Source organism: Cupressus sempervirens, chromosome 2 (assembly GCF_028749045.1).
Source record: "Cupressus sempervirens isolate cs-2001-9-10 chromosome 2, ASM2874904v1, whole genome shotgun sequence".
NCBI lineage: Eukaryota > Viridiplantae > Streptophyta > Pinopsida > Cupressales > Cupressaceae > Cupressus > Cupressus sempervirens.
In genome coordinates this window covers 772,073,834-772,095,178 of record NC_143119.1, presented here as the reverse complement: position 1 = coordinate 772,095,178, position 21,345 = coordinate 772,073,834, and the positions used below count along the sequence as shown (strand labels likewise).

Below are 21,345 nucleotides of genomic sequence, written 5' to 3'. Positions count from 1 at the left end.
GAAGTGTTGTTTCTCTTGTCAAGACATTAACTTCCTCAGATTTTCCAGTCAGACAGCCACCGTGCCTTCATTTTATTCCCATATTATGAATGCATTTAATGCAAACACTCTACGACCACCGTCTTTCCTATAATAAGATCTTATTGAAAATCTGACAAAAAAATTATTGTATCCATGCTTCATCGTATGCGTTTTCAACCGTGACTCTGATACCATTTTAGTGCTTTCAGGATCACTGCATATGTAATAACATTGCCTGTTTGATATATGTTTTCCAAATGACAGCGACCCCTTTTTTATTGAGATTATATTAAGAGGAGACATGTCCCTTCATGGGACAGGTCTATTTATTAACATGATATCAACATAATTATATATATCTCATATATATAATTTTTTTATTAAATTAACTATATATATATATATATATATATAAAACATATATGTAACTTCAGTTTAATCTCATGAGTTTATCCAATTGAAGCTACCAAACATCAACAAGTTCTCTTAAGAAAACTCTACATTCTAATGAATTCCCTCTACCAAGTTCTTACTTGGTCTCTATGAGAACTATAACGTTCTCATCTCAAGCATGACTATTAATCTTTGATTACTAATTTATCTACCATATGACTCATATTTATTTCTGATATGAAATGTCAAATCAATCATACTTGGTTACCTTTAATTGTATACTGTATATTCCTTCTCAAAATGTATATTATTTTAATTCTCTAGATTACTTCTCAATATATATATATATATAGTTCTCTATTTCTCTACTCATATGGTTCTGCAATCCAACTCTCTTTGAATATAATTGTTTTCTAGTCTTTCCATATTTAATTTGTCATTTGTGTCCTGAAAAGTCAGAACCCTTCATAATCCCAATCCTTTCAAAAAGTCACAACACATCATAACTACAATCCTTTTGAACAGTCACAAAACTTCATAATTACAACCTCTTTGAAGAGTCACGACCATTAATAATTACGACCCTTTCAAAGAGTCATATCCTTTATCATTTCAACCTTTTGAAAAGGTCCCTTATTTTCTTCTCATTCTTTTCCTCGTGCATTAATCCTTCTTTTACTTTATCTCCTCCTCCTCTTCCTTCCTCTTTCAAATAAACTCTCCTCCCTTATATATCATAATTTAAAGGAGTCTCATCTATTTGTTACATATCTCTTGACTTTTCATTAGAATTGGTTAATTTATCTTATTTATTTACTCATTTATTTTAGGTTTATCATCATTTGTTATATATTCCTATTTAGAAAGGTAATATAGTATTTATATCATACTCTCCCATAGTTAATTTTATTTACTTATTCATACATTATAATCTTATTCTTAATTTATTATTTTAAATAGCTTATATATGTTATTATTTATACCATAACAACAAAATTATTATTTCTTATTTTTTATATTTTAATATATAATATTATTATCATTATATATTTAATAATATTGGATCATCTAATTACTATTAGTTATATCTTAAAATGGGGACACAACATTATCTATGAATAATACATTACGTGGTACAACATCCATATTCAGATGGCAAGTGGTTGAGGGGGATATTTTCATTTTTTGAATCACGTCATTAGCTTGTGAATCATGACTGGGAGGAGAAGTTACCTTCATTATTGTGGGCCTACCTCATGACCTACAAGGTAGCGACTGGTCAAACACCCTTCCAGTTAATGTATAGCCATGAGGCTATCGTGTCAACCAAGTTTATAGTACCAAGCCTAAGGATAGCCATTAAAAACAAGCTAGGTAATATGGAGAGTCTGAGGGAGAGACTGTATGCCTTGAACAAACTGGATGAGCTTCAAATGGTGACACCATGGCGATGGAGGCAACCCAACAAGGAACTAAAAAGATGTACCGTGTGCAATAAATTGGAAAGATGTCGTATGGTGTGAAGGAAATAAAAAAAGATGACATACAATGGGTAGGGAATAAAAAAGATGTACTACATGCAATAAATTGGAAAGATGTTTTACGGTGAGGAGGAAATTAGAAAGTTGTTGTATGGTGCATAGGGAATCAAACAGATACAATACTATATGCAATGTATCAAAAGGATGTCGTACATTGAGAGATTTGGGAGGTCGTACTAGAAGTGGGTGCCTATAATGTTGTACAAGACGTCAGGACAGTACAAAAGGTTGTTTGGTCTAGTGTTGTTGCCAAGTCGTGTTTGAATCTTGGAGTAAGTTGTGTGAGTACCAAAGTATGTTGTACATTGAGTATTGAAGGTAACTTACAACAATTCATTGTACGTTGAACATTGCAAGTTGTACTATATTGGAAATAGCTATCCGTACCAAATTGGTGGTTGTATACTTTACCTTACATTCTCCACCTTCTTACTGCCAATTTTGTCGTCCATAACATTATACGCTTCCATTTGCTGCTCTTTGAAACAAGTTGTGGCTACATGAAAATCACAAGTTGGCGGAAATACCTTATAGTTCTCCATTTGTCAATGAAATTTTCCATTTAGACAACTGGCCTCATCTTTCAATTGATCTTCCAACTCGAGCGACCCTTTATTATTAGGTTCCATTACTTTTCCCTTCATCCTAAAGTCTCTGCCTTCAGACTTTGAGTCTAATGCCAACTCTTGGTTGATTGCATAATTCTATGGCTGTATAACATATTTCTTTTTGTCACTCTTGATGGAGAGTATGCTCTTCAAAGTGTGATTTTCGTTTGCCCTGATCAACTAACCCCTTCTGAGGAGTGTCTCGTACTCCTTTTCGAGTAGGATGACAACATAGTCTAAGAATAAATATTGAGTGCCAATGGTGACCTTTTGTGCCATCAGTGTCCCAAGGGGTTTGATGCCATGCTGGTCAACACCTACCAGATAGAAGGTTGGTGGCTGGGGCACTGGCTTGCTAAGAGTCTTCCATGTCTCCTAAGTAGCATGTTTACGCAATAGCCTCTGTCAATGGTGGTGTTTGTAAACTCTTGTTCTATTGTCTCCATGTCCACAACAACCAACTTCCTTCCAATGCCCATCACCAACAACATAGGGTTGTCTTTAAACGGTGACTTCATTGTTGGTTTTCTTTGTTGCTTACCTTTTTGTTGGTTGGTTGTGTCATCGTTAACAGTGTTGGAAATTGCCACTCTTAATTGTGACATAGTTTGAAGAAGGTTTGCCACCTTGATGAGTACGATTGTTCTATAACACTTGCTAAACTATGTTCTTCTCTGACTCTGATCTCGGTGACACACTTGCACTTCTAGTGGAGGTTATTTGTTCCTTCACCATCATTTGTTCTACTCTCCCTTCTTGGAGTCGCTCCCCTGTACCAAGGTGTGCATACACTGCCTTCTTCGTCTGTTCTCTTGTGATTGCCAAAAATGCCTTATTCCATTTCCAACATATTAATACCCTTCTGCTTTGGGTAGTTGGTGTCTTTATGGTTACCGTGTCTACACCATTTGTACAAAAATTGTACTGTCTTTCTTATTGCAGCAGGCTCTTGCAAAGTGTCCCCGTTTGCTACATTGTCGGTACTATATAATGGAACTTCTCTTAGTACTATCAGATTTTAACCTCCTTGTTGATTCCTATTACTACTTGGTGATACATTTTGTGCTTTCCGTGGAGTGCAATCTCCTTCACGGAAAGCAATCTCCTTGAGTGAAGAGTGCTTGTATACTTCCAGTTTTCAAGTTATAGGGACACTTCTTTAGTGAGTGATCCATAACTTGACAAATCTCACAATACTTTATTCTAAGACAATTACCTTTTATGTACCTCTCATTTTGCACTCTATACACCATTATTTATTACTTCCTTTATTAGTTCCTTTCTTGATCTGAAATTCTTACACTATTCTCATTATATCTCACTAAAGGGCCTAGACTATTGTCGATTCATCATTGCTATCACCCTAATTCTTTCGTCATCATTTGTCTTCTTCGTCCCTTGGGAGGATGTCTTGTTGTCACTTTCTATTTTCATTTCTCTTGTAGGCATCGATGTATGAAGGTGGAGACATCACTTTCATTTTCTTGCTCAAGGAGGAAATCAACCCATCAATGAACCACCTCTTCTTCAACCCATTGGCTAGGTGATTATCCAAGTTGCCCAACAATTCCTTGAGCCTAAAATTGTAATCTTGTATACTCTTGTTCTTTCCTTGTTTGATATTTTAAATTTCGGTGACAATCTCATTGTTATCTTGTAGCAATTTGAACTCGACCTTCAACGCCCTCCTTAGTGCGACCCAAGAGGCTATGGATGAAACGCCCAATTCTGTAAACCAGTAGATGGTTTTACCTCATATTGCTAGAAACACTTTTAGCCAATAGTCCTTGTCAATCTGACCCTTTGCTACCAAATGGTCTTGTACGTCTTCCAATACCTCATAGGATGTTCTGATCTATTCCCCACGAGGTTGGACAGTTTTTGTTGATCCGAATTCGACTTGTTTGAGGAGTCACCATCTTTCTCGCTTGCTTGCTCCCTTGTGTGTTGGATCTGGGTGGACTTTTCCAACTACTACATTTTGGTGCTTCCCTTGCACTCTTGGCCACACACATCCTTTACACATCTACCTTGAGCATTCCTGACACCCCCAATACTTTTAGGATTTGACTTGTATTCCCTCTTCCCAATGGTTTGTAGTTCACATCCTCTAATTATAGGTTATCTTGAGATAAAAAGATTCTCAATGCAACGAAGTATGTTTTTTCAGTTCAAGATGTCCTTCGTTGTACTCCTCAGACGTTTGTATGGACAAATGTCTTGCTTGATCAACAATGTACGTTATGTCAGGAAATGGTAAGTCTTTGGCAATTTCTTGTAATTTTTACCATTCTCTTTGTTTTGCAATTCTTAAAGATTGCCTGATCACTTGGTCTTGACCAGCCCGTGGCCTCTTCTCACCTTTATTTGGATCCAAGGGCACAAATCACACAATGATGACCTGATTTCTTTTAAGGCAGTGGCGCCAATTTTTTACCCTATACCTTGTAATTCACATACATTAAATAATAATATAGGTGGCAACGTGTTCTAAGTTATAGAAGTAAGATATATCTTTATATGGTCATGGATTCATTATAGAGAAGAAAACTAGAGATGGTCAACAAAGGGTCAAAGAGTATTGAGGAGGATTGAAGAGGTGGCTTACAAGCCTGAGTTACCTTTTGAGAGCATATGTAATGTCTTTCATGTGTCATGCTTGAAGAAGGCTTTAGGGCAGCATGTGGTGTCTTCACTTGAGTTGCCTCCATTGAATCAGGAGGCCAGATTGATTTTGATTCTTGCTGAGATTTTAGACATTAGGAAGAGGAGGTTGAGGAGCAGAGTGATCAGAGAGTACCTAGTTTGTTGGAGCCCCTTAGAGGATGCCGCATGGGAAGGAGAGACTATACTTCTACATTCGACTTTGTAGTTGCTTGTGGGCAAGCAATCCGGGAAGGGAGGACTATAATGTCCCTTAGATAGCCTAGTTGTCCATAGAGGTTGACCTATTTGTCAGGTTCTTGCAAGTCAACAGTATGGATAGGGGACCCATCTAGAGGTTTGTAGAGCCACACAAGGGGCTTTATAAGCTGTATGGCGTGATTTCTTAAATTTTAGGGGGGAATCGTAGATTTTAGGGGTTGACTAGTAGTTGATCGGAACACATTAGTAGTTGATCAGAACACATTAGGGGACCTTCGGAACTAATTTGGAGATGTTAGTTGTAGTTCTTATTTTTTATGGAGCATCCCTATTTTTTAGGATAGACTAATAGTTTGCTTGCAACATTTAGGTATCATCCATGGATTGGTGACATCACTCAGATTTTAGTTTGGAGTCTGGCTGACCAATTTATGAATAAACTAGTAATGATTAAATTATTTCCCAAGTATGATTTAAATATAATAATAATAAAGTGATTTAATCCGTCACTTTATATTATAATAAAATATAATAAATTGTCCCCATGACATGCTCTCCTAGGCAAATAAGTTATATTTAAATAAGGTACCTTTCTTATTCATGAAAAATAAGGCCTTGGAGCTCAAATTTCCTAGAGGAGAATAAAATAAATAAAGTATTATAAAATACTTTAAAATGATTTGTTTGAAGCCCTAATTAGGTTTGAACCAATTGGAAGGATGGCTTCTAGGAACGAAAACTATTAGAGGTATCAAGAGTTGCATGAAAACACAACTCTCCTGGCTGTTTGGGTTTTAGTTTGGCATCATTTTTTGAGAAGTATATCATTGAGCTGAAACTAAACCTCAAGTTGGAGATCGATGCTTTAGACATCATCTTTATTCATTCTTTTCATGTTTAGAGCCTAGTCATATAGTCTCACGCACATGCCACGTCACCTTAGTTGGGTGTGGGGTTTTGGCAGTAGAAGACTTCATAATTTCAGAGTTTTGTGGGTGTCATTGATCAATGATCATAGAAAGAAAATCAGTGGTTGTGGGGACAAAATCAATTTAATACAGGACTGTACAGCCCGTTACGACCAAGTTGAAATTATTTGAGTTAAATAAGTTCAGAACTCACTTCATTGTTAGTTTCTTTCCATATTGCTGTCAATTTTCTAGTTGCATTTCTTATTAAAAAAATTACAACAATTACAAAAAAAACTAAAAATTGTAAAAATCCAAAAAACCTCAAAACCCAAACACAAAAAAAATTAGACAACTTTCAAATGCTGGTTGAAGACAGTCAAGAAAAAATATCAGGAATTCTGCCTTGGAATTATGTTTGGGATCTTTCAGTGGAAAATCAAGAAAATCTTCTTCAAACAAGGTAAGGTGTAGAGAGACTCAAATTCCTTCACAAACGTATATAAGAATTACCTTGGAGGCATCGAAAGCTTATCAATAAAAGGAGACAAAGATGAGCTAAGGGTTTATAAAAGAAAATTTGAAGGCAAAACAAGTGTGGAGAATGTTGAAACTGCCGGACAAATAGAGGATTCCTATGTGGCTGACATTGCAAGAGAAGCACTAAAAGTCTGAATCAAAACTTCCTAGAAAGCAATTTCTAGGTTTGCATCAAAATGAAACCATGATAAGCCTTATTGAAGAAAATTAAAAGTCACCCAAGTTTAAAACCAATGGATTCTAGGACCTTTTGAGGCATTGTAAGACTTGTGAAACAATTTGGACAAAAAGGGCAAGATGATAAGACAATTTGGCTTTGGTATTTCCAATCTCCTTGCAAGATGTGACAATTGACTAATATATGGTAATTGACCAAGCCTCTTAAAACACATGGGAGAGATTAAAGAAAACCTTCAAAGAAGAGTTTAATATAGTTCGTGATGATAATGGAATAGTAGTAGAAATTTATAATACAAAGCAAGGAAACCAAAAAAATGTATGAGCTTATAATCATGGACTTAAAAACTGCTTGTAAAGTTAATAAAAAGAATTGACTGATAATGTTAAGAAAATGTGATTCGTTGAAGGTCTACTTACATCGTCAAGAAAATGGTTGAAGGTACTACCACCCTCTTCTTATTCGGGAGCCTACAATTAGGCAATAAACATAAAAAATGAAGACAAAATGTTCTCCCATGGTAAAAAAGGAAGATGGAAGTTTGAATGACAATGGTGACAATCTAAGTCACAAGGTTCCGTGCATTTGAAGGATGAGATTCAGATTTTTCCGAATATTATTTTTTTCCTAAAAAAATCGACCAAATTCGCCATTGTTCGACCACAGAAATCGGGGCTTTTTTTTGCTGTGGTGAATATTTAGAAACTACTAAATTTTTCTTCTACAGTTCCTTTGTAGGTCATTTTTGCTTCCATTTTACTCTATAAATGCACACAATCGCAAGCGTAGATGTTCACGTATTCTAGAGCAAAAGGAGATCCGTCAGGCTTCATCCATCTCTGTCTGCTTGAGGAGTGTCATTTTGTCTACGTGAGTGAGAAGTGTTGTTTGCGGGAGGGATTTCCTTAGGAGTGTCGTTGGCATGAGGGATTTCCGGCGATTGCTTCCTCTGTCTCAGCATCGTTTGTTTCCTCAATCGTCCGATAAATTCCAAACTCCACATTTCAAATGTAAAGTTTATTTTCAATGGATTTGAAAGTTTATTATAAGGTTTTTGGTGAATTTGGTATATATTTTTTTCATAATATTTTTATTATTATTAATGCAATATGGCTCTTTAAATTATAATTTTTATTTTCAATGTTTTTAATTTATAAGGTGTTTCCTATTTGGAATTTGGTATATGTTTTTTGGCATAATTTTTTTATTAATGTAATATGGCTCTAAGAAGTAATTAGTAGTTTTTAATGATAACTAATTATTATTTTTCTATGTAATAGTTTCTAATATTTTATAATTTAATGTGATATAAAATATTAAATTGATGTCATAGTTCTTTAAATTATAAAATATTAGAGTTTATATTTAATTTGATATATCTCAAAAAAATTATTTTGTTTTGTCTTATAACTTTTTATTAAAATTTAATAAATAAATAAAAATTATATTTTATTATGTTTTATAAATGTATATTTTGTTACATCCGAAATTTTTGACCTAATTTTAAACTTGTTCATAACCGTTGGATTTAACGAATTATTCTTTCATTATCATGTGAAATAGGTAGTTATTTATATACATTGTATTAATTGTTAATGAAGATGGTCGTTAACCATTAATTGTTATTAGATGATTAGCAGTTGCTTGATTTAAAATAATGATTATTATGTTTATATGAAAATATTATGGAATTTTTATTATGGCGAAAGTATTTTCATGGGTGATTGTAGGAGAAGATGTAGAGGGGGGAAGCATTGCTAAATAGGATCATCAGAATGGGATGTTCGCTTAGTTCAGTCATCAGGATCGGCAGGTATGACCTTAAACTTCCTTGGAAAGGACGCAACGACTTGATCACAATATAAATTTTTGGGACTGCATGAGCTATTAAGAAAATAATCTAAGTCAACATAAAATAATCTAATTTAAAATTTAAAACATACCTCAAAAGATTTTTAATTGGTCTTCATCATATTATTATAATAAATACTTACATACGTACATATAAATATAAAAATGAAATGGCACCAATAAATTATAATAACGTAAGTTAATGATGTCACCCAATTGATATACTTACATGAACATATATGAGTATATATTATAATATTGAAAATTATAATCCTTCCAACTTTTCTTTTCAACTTTTTGTTTTATTTTTCTTTCTCTCTCTTTTCATAATCAATTTAATACTTGGAATTTTCAATCGGCTTTAATCTTTTGTAACCGAAGGAAGCCAAGGAGTCTTGATTCGCTCTCCATATATGGAAGACGTGAGGGAGAGACGGGATCATCTTTTTCTTTTGTGCTCGAACTTCTTCCTACCTTGCTACATTTCAGATTTCCCTTGTCTCATTAACCAATTCGACCCTACATTGTACGTCTGCATCTTGCCATTGATACATTTGCGATCTGCCATTGAAACGTCTGCAATTACCTTGATACGTCTGCAATTCCGCCATTGATACATCTGCAATTTACCTTTGTTAAAACCTTGTTCCGTTTGTGTGATTTTCAACTCAGCCGAGCAAGTATTTCTGGCTAGGATACTAAGGATTAAGTGCTGAAGAAACGAAAGGGAGCTGATTAGATTGCAAGTTCCCTAGAGAATACATATCAGGTCATGAGTTACCTTTGTATGTTTTTGAATGCATATTCTACTGCAGCCGGCTAAGCTTAGGAGTCTTTTCCTCTATGATTGTGATTATATTATGCAATTTGCTTACTGTTCCCTAAGAATTATATTGAGTTTTTTTCTTTTATTCTCATTATATCTAGAATCATCTCTAAAAGAAGTTGAGTAGTATCTCTTTAAAAGGAGTCTCAAAATCTGTAAAAACCTTCATGAAGTTACTGATAACAATAACAAGTCTTATGCTGTCTCAAATTATGATAAGAGATATTAAGAGCAGATTGCTCATAACCTTTCTAAAACACCTAGGATTCACTGGCAATATAGCCATGATATGGTGAAGAGGTGTAAAAGAGCAGAGCGCTCATAATTTTAATGCACCTGGGACTCCCCGGTTGGTAGTCATGAAATGGTGAAGAGGTGGAATAAATCTGCAAGAAAAGAAAAGAGAAATCAAACAAGAATACCTAAAATGAAATATATTTAATAGCTCATGCTCATCTCTGTTATGAATCCTGTTGTCAAGTCAAGTAGTGGTGATCAGATTATTGAACCCAATCCGAAATCCTTGGCCAAGGTAGTTTATAGGCATGTTTGGCATCTAATGATCACTTGATGTCAGTAGTGCCAGTTATGTAAGCATGTCCGTTTCATAATTGAGCGGACACTCAAAACACCAGGATGCTCAGGTGGCTGGACTGAAGAACATCCCAAGCCCGATCCCAAGGTAGGGAGGGCCATTCTAATTTGATAGAATGTGTGGGAATAAGTATGGTTCGAGGTTGGGAGGTTAAGCTTATGTCAATACTTCTCTCACCAAAGCTAAGGCTTGCACAACCAACTAAAGATCCTCCGAAGATACTTGTATGTTCCTTTCCTTCTTTCTTTTCTTGTTAAGCATTTAATTTACATGAATATAGTTATGAATAGTCAATCATTAATCTAGTTATTATAGTTGATCATGTATACAATCATATTAGTTAATCGTTAATCTTTTTATTTCAACTGAATATGAATACAGTAGTGAATAGTTAATCGTTGATCTAGTTATTTCAATTGAATGTGATTTTAGTTATTTCTTGTTAATTGTTAAAAGCAGTTAATGTCATGTGAAAAAGATTTAGTTATCTATATAAATGCTGGGAGTTTTAGTTTAAACTGTCTTTAATTTAGATATGAAAATCCGTTTGTTACATATTTCAATATTCAAATAACATAATTATAGAAGTGTCAAATGTTGAACTTTAACTTGTTTAATTTTAATTTAATATTAATATGTAATATGGCATTGGTTTATTTTATATTAATATATTTAAATTAAGTTTTAATTTATTGAATTATTTTTTCATTTAAACTATGTTTAGTTAATGTATTAGATATAATATATTATCTTGTTTTTGATTCTACAGATTGTAATATGGCTCCCAACAAATCAACTTTGGAGGTATGGAAACATGTGACTCTTAATGGTCCTAATAAATCTCATTGTAACTTGTGTCCAAAAGTTATTATTGGAAGTTTAACAAGGGTCTTGGATCACTTGCTTGGTATTATGGGGGGTAAAGGTGGAGGTGTTACTGCATGTCCAAGTGTGACCCAAGAGCTCAGAGCTATTTTAGAGAAAGAGCATTCATGTTCTATTGCTGAAAAGATGAAGGCATAAAAGAAACGAAGAATTGAAGATGATGTCTCGAGATTCACATCTACTATACCTTCATCTTCGTGTCTACCTTAGGTTGTAAAGGCATCAAAAGAGAGTGGAACATTGAACAACTTTTGGAAACCATGCAAGAAACAACAAGTGGATGATTTACTAGCTGATTTCTTCTATAGAAGTGCGATTCCATTCAATGTAGCTAGAAATCCACTTTTTTGTGCTACATTTCAAAAGGCTGGAGAGTTTGACAAAAGGTACATACCTCCCTCTTTTGAGGCTTTGAGAACTCTTTTGGAGAGGTCAAAAGATAGAGTGAATGAGAAATTAACTGTGGTCAAAGTCTCTTGGAAGGCAACAGGTTGCACTATATTGAGTGATGGATGGTCAAATATATGTCAAAGGCAATTGATCAATGTTTTAGTGGTTTGTCTTGAAGGGGTTCACTTCTTGAAGGTTGACAATATGAATAAAAAAAACTTTTGAATATATATTTCAGATATTAGAGGAAGCAATTCTTGAAATAGGGGTTGCAAATGTGGTTCAAGCGGTTATTGATAGTGCAACAAATTGTGTGGGAGCTGGGAAGCTAATTGTAGAGAAGTACTCATAAATTTATTGGAGTCCATGTGCAAGTCATTGTTTGGATTTGTTGCTTCATGACTTGACAAAATTCCCTTGGATACATGAAGCAATTCATAGAGGAAGAGCAGTTGTGAATTTCATACGACATCTCACATTGAGTTTGTACAAACAACATGCATCTAGGGAGTTGTTGAGGCCTTGTGATACAAGATTTGCTTAATTTTATCACTTTGAAAAGAGTGGTTGAAGAGAAAGCAGCTTTGAGATCTGTAATTTGTTCCAATGAGAGGGAAAACTCCACACTCTAAAAGTGCTATGAGGAAGATAATAGAGAAAATTGTTTTAAATAATAACTTTTGTGAAAGTGGGGCAAAGGCCTTAAATATACGTGAGCCAATTGTTGATGTGCTCTATATGGTTGATGGTCACACTTCTTGTTTTGGAATGCTTTATGAAGCATGGATCATTGCAAGGAAGCTATTTAGAAAGCACTAAATAATGTGGAAGTAGAGTACATAGAGATATGGGAGACTGTTGATTCTAGATGGAGAATGATGCACACTCTTTTACATGCAGCTGCTTTCTATTTGGAGCCTAAACTATTTCACATTGATAGACAAGGTGATGCTGAAATTATGGCAGGGTTTTATGAAGCCATTAGTAGGTTTGAAACAAATCCAATCAATTGCATCTCTAATTAGAGAGCAATGTTGGAAATACAAGAAAGCGGAAGGGATGTTTGGAATAGGAGCAGCCAAATATGATATGACACGAGATGATCTACCTGGTTATAGATAGTGGATGAGCTATGGGACGAAAACTCCTGAACTTCAGCAATTTGCCATTCAAATATTGAGTCAAGAAGCAAGTTCATCAGCTTGTGAGAGAAATTGGAGTTGCTTTGACCACATCCATTCCAAAAAGAGGAACAAGTTGTTATTTAGAAAGTTGGGAGATCTTGTCTATGTTCACAGCAATTTAAAATTGCTCATGAACAAATCAGCAAATGAGTCATCTTTGCAAAAACGAGCTTTAGAAGACATAGCAATACCAGACATAGATGAGCTCAACTTTTTTGATGAGGAATTGGGTAGTGATATTGAAGATGATGCTACACCATTTGAGCTAAGTGCTCTTGATGACTTAGAGTTTTTTTGAAGTTACAAAGTCTTGACTTTTAAGTTTTGATTGTAACTTTGCAAATAAAACACATGTTTGCTATTGTGATTTCACATATTTCTTATGTTTTATACTTTATAAATGTGTCATCATGCTTATAAAGTTGTCAAATCTATCTAGCAATTTTAATTATTTTGATAATTAATGGGATATGTTGCATATATTTAAAAATAATAAAACAATATAAGGTGAATTTAATTCGATTTTTTTTTCTAAATTTTACTCAGCCCAATCTATAATTCAATTTTTTATACTTGCCGAACTTGAATTTGAATTCGAACCTTGTGACTTAGGTGACAATTAATGAGAAACAATACAAGAAATCTAGAGGGACATGCTCCAAATATTGAAACACTTGAGGGTGGAGAAAGAAACCAGCAATGAAACTAATGAATTGTGGTGTTCTAAGTAAAATAGTGAAGTTCGCACTAAAGGTAATTATCATAGAACTATTTTTTTGAGAATTCCCAAGTTATGGGTCATTCACTAAAAGAGTTCCCATATATTCTGAAGACCAAGAGTACACAAGTACTCTTTACATTGGGAGACTAATCCATTCTACCAAAGCCATATAATGTATCCCTATGCGCTTATTGGAATCACATATAGTATCCCTTTGCACTTATTGAAAACACATATAGTATGACTGCAAAGGACTTCAAATTGTACAATGCCAACAACTTAATGAATGGGGATAGTTTTTGAGAGACTAATAACACAAGTGGGACAAATTGCAACTAATGTGCAAATGATCTGGAACTAGAGACCATGAAGACATTGGATGTCCGAAGTGAAATGCTAATGTCAACATGATTAATATAAGGTGTAAATGAAGTATTTGTTGTTACTCAAGAATAAAAAAAGAATGTTGTGTACTTGGACCCTTGTATAGAAAAAGAAAGGCCTTGCACATCAAGAGGTCAAGTAGACAATGCTATTACCGATTAACAAGGTCACCCAAATGGAAATGCAAGTATGGTGACAAATCAAATACAATTCTGTATAAATATTACAAGGAAGTACTTCAAACTATCATGCTGATTGAAGTAGTAAATTTATAACAAAATGTTCTTGAACTTTGAAAGGCTACTGTATCGAGGAACAATGAATGGTACATGCTAAAACCCATTCGGAATATGGCGAAATTGAATATTAAATAATTGAACCTCTATTGTTGAGTGACCAAGTGATTTGTCCAATATTATTTGACCATTAACGTGACAAAGAAATCGATGGTGGTGAATATGGAGTTACAAGAAAGGAATCTCATTAATACATTTCTTAATGTGGGTTTGGTGTGAATCAACTTCTGCAAGACACTTGAAGGAGTCTAGGTAGGCTGACCATTTGCCCCATATTTTAAAATTGTGGGTGTGAACAACAAATTATTAAGGTAGTTGGAGTTTTAGTGGCCAAAAGGTTATTATTGGAACCCAAACATTTTTGTTGAATGGAAATCGTAAGACACGCTATTGGGTTGGGGTTGGTTGGTAGTAGCAAAGTTTTTTTCACAATTAGAAAAGGAATACAATATCCTTTGATAACAAATGTTAGAAGTATACAATCAATTTGAAGAACCAAGTAGTGTATGAGGAAGCAACTTGCTCGGATTCGGCATTATGAAAAAGCAAGGATAGGGTCCAATAGAAATGAACAATAAAATCAATTTCAAATTATAGTCATTTGGAAGATGAAATAGTTCTCTTTGCGGCCTATTTCATTGGCAAATGGCGGACTACGAGGTATTTCCTTTTAGCTATAAGTTTATTAAGGTATAGAGATTAGCAAAAAGTTGGATGGCTTGTGTGCTGTATGTGGTATGAGGTTGTAATGAACCCAACCAGTTCTAACTTTAATTCTAGCGGTTCAACATTTTGTCAAACACTTATCATGCAAGCTCTGATACCAATGTAAGAGCCCTGCTGGCTCGCTCAAGAACTATCCCAAAGAATTTTGTTTTAGAAGTTTTTGCAATTTTTTTGGTTTTGAATGTATATGCTTATTTTTGAATTTTCAGAATATATAGAAATGCATGAGGAAACAAATACAATTACTGAGAACAATTATTGAGACTACTGTTGCTTGCCAGCATAATCTTCAATTGCAATTTTGATGAATGCAAGCATTACAATGATAAATGTAAAGAGAAAGCAATTAATGAAAGAACTTGTGATGTCTGATAGGGCGATTGGTTGCAGCAGAATAGACTGAAGATCGACACCTGATGATAATCAATTTCAGTTCCTAGATAGATCACAGCCGGTATAAGGATGTATGCTGCCTTCAGAATACCAAATACCATCCTGAAGAAAGTGATTGCAGGTTATTACAATGGCTTCACAGCTGCTAGAAACGCATGCCACTCAATAACAGTGTTCAGCTCCCATATATGCCCTTAAATGGTGTTAATTTCCCAAGTATAGGCGGTTGTGAATCACTGCCAATCGGATCGCTCCAACAGTGAGCAAAATGCTGCCCCAATAGAGATAGTAGCAGTCCCAATTTTGCCCTCCATTGGTTAAGAAATACAACAGTAAATCTGTACTGTTGGACGCCCAGGAATATATCAGATATCTCCTGCAATCCACAGCTTCAGCAGTCAATATAACGCTGTTCCCTTGGACGATAACTTTCAGATTTTATCAGTAATCAAATTGTTATATAACAACAATTTGATTGTCAATTAGAATCAGAAATGCAACACAATTCATTGGCCCCCTTACCAGATCAGAGTGCCAACAAAAGATGAAGGAATCAATCCTCTCAAGAAGCCAATGCCAAAACCCTCAATAGTCACACAATGAATTAAATGCATAAGGGAAAGAGAGATGAATAAATCAAGGTTAGAGGCTTGCTTTTATAAAAATTAAAGCCAAAATCTTCTTCGACACACCAATGGCCATAGCTTCTTCCATACACTTTTCACTTAAGGCAAAAATTTAATTAATTCCTTGATGTGGGCTTCCATGAATTAATTAAATACATGACATCTTCCAATGATGACACAACCATCAACATAAGTGAAATTATAACTTTATAATGAGTCATTTAATGATTTAATAATAATTTGGCCACTGAAATAATAATAACTTCCAAAATTCTTAATCTTTAAATGTCGTCTGAAACAAGAGTCACACCTATTATTTCCCCATGTGACCACATGCAATTTCCTAAAATAGAAAGGGCCTCTCTCAACCATCACCAGACTTGGCCATAAATTGTAGGTGCATGAAACTAAGCCAAAACAAAGTCCAATTTGAGTCAAACAAAGACCAAATGGGAACCATAGTTACACCGCCCCAGGAGACCGGGGACATTGGGACAGGTTTCCAAGCAGGGGAGTAGAGGGGCCTCAATTTGGGGACGATAGGGGGATGGCGGCAAGGGAGGGGGGGGCGGGGATGTTTATAAACTGTATACTATACATGTACTTAAAATCCTAGCTATGAAACAAAGATGTAAAATGCTAATTTTCTAAAATTTAAATACTTGAACATGAAAGTGAAACATTGAACAATAAAATATTAAAATTTTCAATACTCAAATGAGTAAATAGAAGAGTTCTAATTTCTATTATATAAATATTAAATAATAGTAGTCATGGATATCAAAGGTATGACTATCTCATCATAAAGATGATTACATTGAGCAACATTATATGATATTCAATATGCCCAATAGAATATATAAAATGGTTTTATTATTTAAACAATCTTTTTTTTTGGCTAGACAAGGGACACCTAGCTATCCCTTGGAGGGGTCAGGGTACTTGTTCTCGTCCCCCATCTCCTCAGGGGACACCGGGACGTCTCTACCACAATGACGACTAATTGGTGGCACCATTGGAGACATCAAAATGACGTCCCCTAGTCCCTGATGCGTCCCTGTCTTTGAGACATTGGGATTTTTTTTTGGGGGGGGGGGGATATGTTCCTGTGTTACACTGGTTGGAACATACTAAATTGTAAAGAAGATAAGACCCTCCCATAATCGAGCCTTTGTCTTAGAGGACCCTCTATCCACAATAATTAGCCTATGAGGATTACAATAATAGGCTAATCCCTCAAATTTTGATGCTAATAAAAATGGGGATATTACAGAGGTTTGGAAAAGATGACACTTGTAGTTCTAGCATTAGCACCCAACTTTAGCAAAGATCACAATTAATTAAGGAACATCTCACAATACTAATAGTAATATAATTAATCTATAGTGTAGATATACTTGTTGCGAGATCAACTTCACAACAAAACTATGAAAAAACATAAAATTACTTAAACAATTTTTTATATATTTTGCAATCACAATATAGAAGACAATGTTGTTCCCACAAGATGAATGAAAAATATAATGAAAATAATAAAACTTAATTTAAAGTTCAACCTTTAGCCATATGACCTCGTTCATTCTCCACCATACAAATTGAGAGATAGCATTGCATGGTCTAGTTCCCGCTTCTATTCTTCAACTCTCCACTTTCCAATATGGTCTATATAAATATGAGCTAAAGTATTGTTCACTACTGTACAACCTAATTTTAATTTAAAAAATACCACCTCTATCGATTGTACAATGTCCCCCTTGGACTACCATACGACCTATTTTCACACACCATACATCTTCTATATCTTCCATTCATATTGTATGAGCTAATTTTTCAATTTTTTGTCATATGTTGGCACTAACATATGGCTTTGTGAATTGCTTGCATTGAATAGACCTTTTCCATAGTTTAGGTTGTAGGGATAAATGTCTACAATAATACAATACAATTGATGGTTCAGATTTAATTCTTGTTGGTCTTCTACGTAGTCTTTGTTTAGTAGGCAATGGGTAAATATTGAGAGTCCAATTGGTGAGGAGTTTTTCATACACTATAATGTCCCCATTTTGAGCAAGCATCAAAGTCAATGGATTTAACCTATCACTGGGTCCTTGTAGGCTAATATTGGTGATTAGAGGACCTTGTTATGGAGTTATTTGATTCACCAGAGGATGATTGTCAGTGTATATCTTTGCAAAGATCAAACCCTTCATATATTCTGAATATCTCTCCAAAGTTCAAACCCTAGATGTATTCTGAAGCTAGTTTGTTCAGTGGGTTTTGGCTCCATTTTGAGAGACTTACTATATATATTAAGTAAATGGATGATTCCATTGAGCTTAGATGATTTGGAGGAGTTGAGTGACGCTTTCAAGTGTTATTTTTGACTTTTGAATTAGGCTCCAAGATTCTTGAAGTGAGCGTCTATAATTAGGATCTTTCATCATATTTCAATGTTACCTGGGGATGCGTCCCCAGTATATTTTCAGCCGTCCCTATCTCGGAAATGTCTTGGAGGCTTGGGGACACCTAGGGGACTTTGAAATTGACCTCTAGAACAAATTAGACTTTGACTCTCAAAGTAACACAAATTTGGCATATGAATTCTGCTGATTCTTATATTTTAAGCTTCTATTATGATAAGTACATGCTTTATCCATGTTTTCATATAAATACTTTAAATTTCTCTATATATTTTAATTTTCCCTATTGTTATAGAGCCGTCCCCATTTGTCATCTCCCCTCATCCCCAAAATTGGCAAAAAGAATTGTCGTCCCGAAAACTTGTCCCACTGTCCCTTGTCGTCCCCGTCCTGGAAACTCAGGGGAACATAGTCATATTTCATCATCATGATCACTCTTGTGCAGTTGGATTTCACTTCTGGTGTGGTTGGGTCATTTTCGCAAAGTCAGATGTATTATTGGTTATAATTTAATTATGTGCACTAAGGTTGCTATTTCTACTGAAATTGTTTAAAGGGCACCTTAGTGTTATAGCTCATAGGAATTGGGATGAGAAGTTTTAAAACCTGCGCACACGAAACAAGGACCTTATGTGTCAGGATATCATTATATTAATGAAAAGGCCATTTTTGGAGCAATGGGGGAGTTTAAATTAATAAGTTGACTTATATTATATGTCAACTTATAACTTAAAGTTGCTCTTGGAGGGAAATATAATAAAATATTATATTTCAAACTTTGCAACCAAAGAGGCACATACGTAAGTTATGTGAGGTATGTATTGGAAGATTCAAGCTCAATTTACATTTGAGAATTATGTATTCAATGCAAAAAAAAAGAACCATTCTATTGTGCATTGATATGGTAAATTTGTTGAAGAGTTTGTGCCTAGGGTTTGAGTAATTGAAGGATGGAAGAATTGGGAATTCTTTTAAGTATTTTGCATTTTGAATTGGTTATTCTTTGCCAGTGAATTGTGACAACAGTAATCTCATTGATGGATTATTATTGTACTTAATTTGGTTATCAAATTGTGAAGAAGATTCAACATCTCATATCAGATATAATTTACAAGAATGAAGACTGTTATTTAATTGCCGAATGCATGATTATGGAGCTGTGATTGAATATAAAGGCTGCTGCTGTCATAGTTTGAGGTACGGCTTTATTTTTCCTGCCTGTGTTTTGCCATAGAAGCCTGAGATTGCTTCCATAGTGGCTACAGTTGTTATCTAAGGCAGCAAATATATCATTAGCAACTATGACATTATGTTTGTAAGGCAGCATTTATTCCTAGTATAGCTGCGTTACAACTTTGATACTGAAGGTTATTTGGATGCACATTCAATCTCCAAGTTCACATAATTCCATAGTTGAATATCTGCATTTAGATAATTGTATTCTCAGAGGTTTGTAAATATTTAAATAAACTTTTTGAAGGCATTGCTGCTAATAGAATTCAATTTCTTTGCATTGTGATGTTAATTTCATTTATTATTGTCAAAAAACAATTTTTTAAAATCAAAACACATAAAATTGCAAAACAATTTCAAAATCCAAGCAAAATATCTTCATCAGTTAGCATTATCCAATCAAAGAGCCAGTAGGGTTCTTCCCTACCGGTTATTGAATTTGGAAAAAATACGTACTCGGAAAATGAGTAATAATTTCATGATTAGAATTGTTGTGAAGTGCCTACAACATTATTTGGGTTTAGTGATGGATTGGGTGCATTATCCTTGGCCTGAAGCATGCAATGAGATGTGGTCCCTTGATTGGTTGGTCCTAAGCGTTATTCATATATTGGCTAAAGCCTTTTAAAAAATCGTGAATATGGTGTGTGCCACGGTCTGTGATTTTGAAGAAGTATTTCCGCCAAACCCTTGTCAAATCTATTTGTCTCGCCAAGTACACTTTGAGTATGAATTTGCGAACTATGCTTCCAAGTTTGCATACAGATCTTCATTTGCAATATCATCATCATTTTGGAAAGTGTTCCCTAATGTTACTTTTTGACTACTTGTTTTCCTTGTTGTGTAAAAGATGACTTTTTCTTGGGAGTGTTGCAGGGATGATGTAGTTTGTATACAAAGCCTTTATTATTTCATAATTATGGTTGTATCCAATTATGTATTAACAGTTTGTTGGCTTTTTGATAGTTATAAGAGTCGGTTTGCAGACAGTTGTGTCCTTTTGGAAATTGTCAAGTCCTTTAAATAGGTTTTGTATTGTCAAGGAAAGCACTATGATGTAGTTGGATCAAGTCTAATTTTTGGTTTGCCATCTTTGGTCTACTTTTCAGTATCTTCATGTGTGAATAATGATATACCTTTACTCCTCTATCTAGCATGCATTATTAATTCTGTTCACAATTTTCACTATTCATTTCATCAGATAGTGTAATAAACAGAATTTTTGTGAAAAACTCATTGTGAGCTCATGAAAAAATCAGTCGCGAGTTACTTTCCACCATTTCTGATTCACTAATTTCATAACTAATTTTCGAGTTTATCCTCTATAATCGGTAAGAAATGCCTTTTCATAATGCAAAAATGTGTTAGTCATGCCTTATACAAACAACTCATAGAGCAATCCCATCTATTGGTATACCAATTGAGGTCAAACTAGAACAATAGTTTTCTTTTTTCTTAAGCATTATTCTTTGTTATGAGTTTGACGATAAAACTTTCCATCATGAAGGCTTCAGAAAAACTCCAATAATAAATCTTACTTGAATATACACGCCAATCAAGCATGTCTCTGTTAACTCATGCTTATATATATTATAAATATATAAAGAACATCATAACTTCTGTTCATTTGCCCATGCTTACAAAGTTTCTAATGGCTATTATCAATGCTTGATAAATGTTTTCATATGAATATTTGAAATATCCTCATCTTTTAAAATTTCCCCTAGTTTTTAGTAGCCATCCCCTAAAAGTGGCATTTAA

General features: G+C 34.4%; 1 protein-coding gene across 1 annotated transcript in view; it reads left to right on the top strand.

Moving 5' to 3' along the window:
• Positions 1-21,345, top strand: part of LOC149575742 (putative methyltransferase PMT7) — a 149,162-nt gene that overhangs the window by 85,416 nt on the left and 42,401 nt on the right. The gene's annotated exons all lie outside the window — the stretch shown is intronic.